This window comes from Aquarana catesbeiana, linkage group LG01 (genome assembly GCF_042186555.1).
Source record: "Aquarana catesbeiana isolate 2022-GZ linkage group LG01, ASM4218655v1, whole genome shotgun sequence".
Classification (NCBI taxonomy): domain Eukaryota; kingdom Metazoa; phylum Chordata; class Amphibia; order Anura; family Ranidae; genus Aquarana; species Aquarana catesbeiana.
In genome coordinates this window covers 889,006,991-889,014,508 of record NC_133324.1, presented here as the reverse complement: position 1 = coordinate 889,014,508, position 7,518 = coordinate 889,006,991, and positions in this window count along the sequence as shown.

Genomic DNA, 7,518 nt, shown 5'->3' with positions numbered 1-7,518 from the left:
CAATCTTCTTATAGCCTAGGCCATCTTTGTGTAGAACAACAATTCTTTTTTTCAGATCCTCAGAGAGTTCTTTGCCATGAGGGGCCATGTTGAACTTCCAGTGACCAGTATGAAAGAGCAATAAAACCAAATTTAACACACCTGCTTCCCGTTCACACCTGAGACCTTGTAAACACTAATGAGTCACATGACACTGGGGAGGGAAATGGCTAATTGGGCCCAATTTGGATATTTTCACTTAGGGGTGTACTCACTTTTGTTGCCAGTGGTTTTGACATTAATGGCTGTGTGTTGAGTTATTTTGAGGGGACAGCAAATTTACACTGTTATACAAGCTGTACACTCACTACTTTACATTGTAGTAAAGTGTAATTTCTTCAGTGTTATCACATGAAAAGATATAATAAAATATTTACAAAAATGTAAGGGGTGCACTCACTTTTGTGAGAAACTGTATATACACCCGAGTGAGACAACCCCCCCCCCCACCACCACCACGTAACACAACCGGTGAAGAAGAGGGACCCCCGAAAAGTGCACCAGACCAGCTGACAGACCCCTTGTCCAGACTGAAGGGCCCGAGCGATGTCAACTCCAGCCTTGCAGTCGCAGGCTTCCCCCTCAGGGAAGTATAGAAAACTAAACAAAAGACATATCTTACCCGCCCCCTGACCTGTGCATTGCAGGCGAATGGAACTAATGTCGCCATGCCCATACAGGAAGTTCCTCCTGCAGGAACTACGCCACCTGCCAGCCGGGACCCAGGCCCAGCATGCGGGGATAACCGCGAGATCACGGCACCCCATCCGGCCACCCCAGAGCCAAAATTCACGGCGCCCGGGCACAGAGACCTGGTCCTTCCTGCAGGCCATTGCTCCCCTGAGCTGCAAAGTCCGGAGGCTCCGGAACTACCCCCGCTCAGCCTGAGAGTTTGCTGGGATGGTCATTTTGAAAGATTCTTAGAGGTAAGCCTACCCCTCTCCACCTGAAGAGAGTGCAGCCCCCCTTTGGTTCCCTGCAGTGCTTCCACCATGGTGGAGTAAACACAATAACTGAGGCCATGGTGGAAGAGGAGGGATTTTGAAGGCTGCAAGTGTTTCCTGGGAAAATGGGTGGGGCTACGCTCTCTCCAAGGCTGTCCTGAAGGGCGATTTGGGAAAGAGCCTTTAGGCTACAGTCACAGAAGCAGATTGTTTGCATTCAGAGGCAGCTAAAGGCTTTTAATTGTGGCAAATTACTCTTCAGAAACACACCATCCCTGGATGCACATTGTCTGTGTCCAGGGTTGGTCACAGGCTCTACTTGATAATGTGAACGGAGTTGGCGTGGCACTGGCCATTCATTTGTATCGAGTACAAAACTAACATCCACCGTTGACAGCTGCTGCTGTTCACATGCATTGTGTGCATGCAGTATCTAGAGCCACCACTGACTGTAGCTTTGGATTGTTAAATGCAGCCTGTGCCTCTGGTGACCTGGAAAAGCCCTCTCCTTTATTTGTAATCTGTGTAATTGGTGTTATTACTTTGGAGAAGTCTCTTAAGTATTTTCTGAAAAAAGATATAAAATCTGACAAATCGTTCCTTAATGTTTTTCCTTAAAGGGTAACTCCACTTTTGTGGAGGAAAAAATAGCAAATAAAGAAAAAATAAAATAGCATATACAATTGCGGCACAAAGCCATATTGTGATTGAATGTTATTAAAAAATTACCTTTCCTTTTCAATCTGCAGCTCTGTAATTTTCTGGAAATGCAATATGGCTACCTGGAGGTGTTCTGTACCCAGAATGTGTACAGAGCGTCCCTCAGAAACATAATTTCCTGCTTGTGTGATTGGCTCGCTGATTTTCCCAGAAGTCTGCACTGAGATACAAGTCAGATTTCAAGCATCTTTGGTGAGATACTTTTAATAGGAAATCACGGCCTGCAGTTGCACAGCTGATTGATAATTATGAAACTATTCCCATTAGAATAACTCGGCACAGGGGCAGAGGAACAAACAGTGTTTTCTTCAGAATAACAAAAGGTAGGCATCTATAATGTTTGTTAACCACTTAAGCCCTGGACCATTTGGCTGGCAAAAGACCAGAGCATTTTTTGCGATTCGGCACTGCGTCGCTTTAACTGACAATTGCGCAATCGTGCGACGTGGCTCCCAAACAAAATTGACGTCCTTTTTTCCCCACAAATAGAGCTTTCTTTTGATGGTATTTGATCACCTCTGCGGTTTTTATTTTTCTTGCGCTATAAACAAAAAAATAGGGACAATTTTGAAAAAAACTAATTTTTTTAAACTTTTTGCTATAATAAATATCCCCGAAAAATATATAAAAAATTTTTTTCCTCAGTTTAGGCCGATATGTATTCTTCTACATATTTTTGGTCAAAAAAAAAAAAAATTGCAATAAGCATTTATTGATTGGTTTGCACAAAAGTTATAGCGTCTACAAAATAGAGGATAGTTTTATGGCATTTTTATTAATTTTTTTTTTACTAGTAATGGTGGCGATCAGTGATTTTTATTGTGACTGCGACATTATGGCGGACAGATCGTACACTTTTTTTCCCACAAATAGAGCTTTCTTTAGGTGGTATTTGATCACAGCTGGGATTTTTATTTTTTGCTAAACAAACAAAAAGAAGATGGAAAATTTTGAAAAAAAAAAAAAAATCATGTTTCATAGTTTGTTATAAAATTTTGCAAACAGGTAATTTTTCTCCTTCATTGATATGCGCTGATGAGGCGGTACTGGTGGGCACTGATAGGCTGCACTGATGGGCACGGATTGGCACAGTTAAGGCAGCACTGATGGGGACAGGCGGTACTGATGGGCACTGATAGGTGGCACTGATAGGTATCACTGATGGGGGGCACTGATGGGCACTGGTAGGTGACACTAATGGGCACTGATAGGTGGCACTGATGTGCAGCACTGTTGGCGCTGATGGGTGGCACTGGTAAGCGGCACTGCTCCCTTTTCTTAGGTGTCACTGGCAGGGGGCAGATGATCGCCGTGATCGGGACTAATGTCCCTCTCACGGCCGCCGGTGATCGGCTGTTTTTTTTTTGCTCCTCGTGCTGTCAGCACGAGGAGAAAAAATAGCCGATTACCGGCTCTGTTTACATCACATGATCAGCTGTCATTGGCTGACAGCTGATCATGTGGTAAGGGGTCGGGATCGACCCCTTACTCTGATCAGGCCAGTCTCATAGACTCGCTGATCACCGAGCGCGCCCTGCAGGGGGCGCACAGGCCGCTTGTGCACGGGACGACGTCAATAGACGTCGTCCCGGCAATGTAGATCCGCGCTGTTGCCGTCATTTGGCAATAGCGCGGATATGAAGCGTTTAATCTGCCTGTACGTGCCCCTCTGCCGCCGTATATCGCGTGTGAAGTCCAAACGGCATATTATGGAGTAGATATCTCCTCAACTTGTGATTCCTTAATCAGAACTCAATTGGAAACATTCTTTACAATCATATGAAGCCAAAGTTATAGTCAGTGCACGGAGGGTTTATACCATAGAAAACCAAGGGATGCCCAGAATAATAGTTTGGGTAGGAAAAGCAAAAGGGTTATATTTATCCAAACATTGATATCCTCTATGTAGTCCCATGGGCATCACTGAAGTAAAAATAACTACAAGAGAAAAGCATCAAAAGTGGAGAGAGTTTAAGGCTAGGTTCACACTGCTGCAGTGCGAATTTAGCGCGATTTTGATCCGATTGCGTTGCGAATTTGCATTGCGAATTCTTTGTGTGTTCTTGCGATTCTACTGCAAATTTTGCAATCTATGGAGCTGAATTTGCATCGCACACGGATCAAACTCGGACAAGACCCTTTTTTTACGCAGGTTAAATTCGCAACGCATTGATGTGAACAGCACTCATGGAAAACAATGTTATTAAAATGACTTGCGAATTTGAGCGATCGCAGCGGCTCAAATTCGCAATAAAATTCGCAGCAGTGTGAACCTAGCCTAAGACAGGATGCTCCGACAGCTTGGTTGAACTTCCAATAAAGTAGATTGTACTTCAGTGGTGCTGAGTATGGTCTCTCATTCCTTGGATATTCAAGGAATTTTGGTGATGCAATTAGATGAAAGCTAATTTCACAGTGATTGGGCTCAATTTGAAGTTGAAGAGGAACAGTTTCATGGGTAATTGGCCCTGAAAATAAAGGAAAATCAGCAACAGTCTCCATATCAATAGGTGCAGACTTATTTCCCATTATCAATATTATTGCTTTGTGCAAATTCAATGTCTATGAAGTTTCCCCCAGCTCCAAAGTCCTGCATAACAGAACAAGGAATTTCATGGCTCTCAAAGAAGAGTTGACTAGGGATGACAAAATGAAATGGTTGGGAGCAAATTTTATTTTTTGCTTGAATTAATGGTGAGATGGACTATGTAATGGAGTTTATTTATTCACAAAATTATAATGTCAAAAGTGTCTGATTTTGTTTTTTTACCAAAAATATGTAGAAGAATACATATCAGCCTAAACTGAGGAAAACATTGTTTTTTTTTTAAATTTGGGATATTTATTATAGCAAAAAGTAAAAGATAGTGTTTTTCTTCAAAACTGTCACTCTTCTTTTGGTTATAGCGCAGAAAGCTTTATTTGTGGGAAAAAAAGGACGTAAATTTTGTTTGGGTACAGCGTCGCACGACCGCGCAATTGTCAGTTAAAGCAACACAGTGCCGTATCACAAAAAATGGCCTGGTCATCGAGCAGCCAGATCTTCCGGGGCGGAAGTGGTTAAGGTCATTTCCTATGAGCAGAGGATATGAGCATCATGGACTGACCCTGGGAATCCAGTCACCACATCCTGGAACAACATCTGGCTGTCACACACCACCTGTATATTCATGAAATGGTAGCCCTTACAGTTCCCATAAGTATGCTTCTTGTTGCTGGGTGGAAAGAGAGGGTCATGGGTGCGATCTATAGTGCCCATTACGTTGGGGATGGATGCCATTCCGTAGAAGCCACCTTTGATCCAATCCCACTCCTGGCAAGACACTGGCATGTATATGTAGTTGGGCGCAATGGCATGGAATTCCTGCAGCACTCATCTGAGGACACGTGAAAAGGACGCTTGAGAAATGCCAACATCCCCAGCCACCATTTAATATGATTACTTACTGAGAAAATGTAGCACAGCCATGAATTTTGCCATGCTTAGGATCGTATGACTCCTCTGGGAGGTGGTCTCCAGAACCAAATGCAGCCTCGCGTAGAGCATCAGGATCAGCTTCTGTCAAACGGAACTTCCATAGATCCTCACCCTCTGTGAAGTCATCCAGCAGGGTCCTCTCCACAAAATGTTGCAGAGCCATCACCACAACCCTAGGTCTGTCTAGATCTCATTGGGACGATGCAGTCCAACAGAGTAATACCTACTGGGATGATTTGGCCAAGAGACTAATAGCAATGCTGGAAGAAGCTTTTGCGGCTAAAAGAGTAGTGGATGCTATGGCTGCTGTGCCAAGAGAGGTGTTTGCAGAACAGCCTATAGGCCAAGGTGTACGGGTTGTTGCAGAGACTAATCCTCTCATGACTGAAGGTCCCAGCGAGTGTAAACGCACAGCGGAAATTGTGTCCACAATGAAAAAAAGAGAAAATGCGTATTTTGTGACAGACGTGCTCAATGAAATGTTAGCGTCATGGAGTGTACAGTCAGTATATATCCTGCGGTCCTCTCCTGTGTTTGGAGAACTGGTACCACGGGGTACAGCTGATTGGAGCTGGATATTGCAGGCTGTACTGTGCAGAAATCGCAAATGCTTGAATCGTTTAATGCAATGTTTTGTGTTGATGTGGAAAGTTGTCTCACAGTGTGCTGGACTGCTTCATACAAAGATTGTGTAAGACAAGCACTCTGGAGCTCTGTTAGACAAGGTATTGGAAATACCAGCGGTAACAGAAATGGTGACAACTGGTGTGGAGAAAAGTGTTGTGCAAGAACAGTCACTGATGGAGTATTAGACAACTGGGGGCGATGTGAAACTGTGGGAAGGTTCCATAGAGAGTAACTGCTTCCCTGTGTGTGGTCCCTCCGCAGACACTGTCCTAGCGTTGGGACCGGAGTTCCTGGTGGTTTTGAATTGGGTAATTTTGAGAAAGCGGTTGCCAGGGGTAACTACGCAGGTATCAGTGAACCTGAAACCCAAAAAGTGCTGGGTAAAGTTGAGACAGATGTCAAAGAAGGACCCAAGGACCCCTACAGTCTTGGGAAAGTAGATCTGGGGGAGGTGAGAAGAGATGCAAGCCCTCAAAAATTAGGAAGAAGTCCACATGGAAGCATACCCGGAAAAAGAGGTGGGTGGAGTGCCCCTTTAGGAAGAAGGGTTTTGTATTTCTCCCTCCGGTGCAAAACCGGGGGGGGGATATGTGGAGATGTCACCCCATGTCATAGGTGTATATGAGCAGTGTGTGCCTGATTTTGGCAGGAATACTAATTGCACACCTGTAGTCTGGGTTCATAAACATCCCAGGAATAGAGGTCAGTGCTCAGACTTGGAGACAGCTCTGCCCGGCAGACAGGAAGTCTGGCCTAGGTGGTCGGGAGGGTCCCGGTAGGAGACGGCTTCAGGAGAAAGAGACAGGAGGTCTCGGAATCTAAGACTGCAGGTGGCAGCCTGTGTGTGCATATAGGAGTCAAGCCTCTTCTCTCGTACTTATTTTCATACAGGTTTTTCCCGGATCACTGGTGATCCATTCTTGAGGCACTCTATGGTACCAGGTTCTTGACTCAGTACTGTTATAGGATATGCTGTGATTGGTTTTAGCATTTTTTGCTCGTAATTTCCGTGTCTTTGCCCCTTAGCATGGCTTTTGTTTTAGGGGAAGACATAGATCAGGAAATTAATCAGGCTTTCAAAAAAGACTCAGTATCTATATCATCACAGGAAGAGGAGATAAAATCTCGCTTCAAAGACCACAAGAAACTGCTCATTAAAAACACTTAAATAGGAAATGGGATATTTGCTTTCTAGAAACATACATCACTAACAAAATAGTCCCGAGAGGGTTAAGAGATAAAGCAATACCCGCTGAACACCTTCACAGTACTGGATTCCTCGAAAAATGGAAAGAACTATGTATCAACCATGGAATCTAAGTGATGAAACTCATAGTAGAGGAGGAAAAGATCCAGCTTGAGGAGCTGGCGGCAGCCATTGCTGAAAGCTCCACAGGCCTGGATCCGTTTAAAGGTCACGAGGAATTTCAGAAACTGAACGACACATTAAAGAAAGATTGAGAAAACACAACAGACATTAAAGGCCACGAAACAATCAAAATTTAGACGAGATCTGGGCGACTGGGAAAGAGGGGAGATCTTTGATCTTACACCACGTCGCAGTCGAAGCAGATCTAGACGTAGGTCATCCTCAAGGGGCCACAAACCCCATAGTGACACTGACGAGGAAAACACAACCAAGAGTGTGACTTTTTTAGAAAACGAGGGGGTAGTGGGCGAAGACGGGGAGGACAGACGGGACGAGACGTC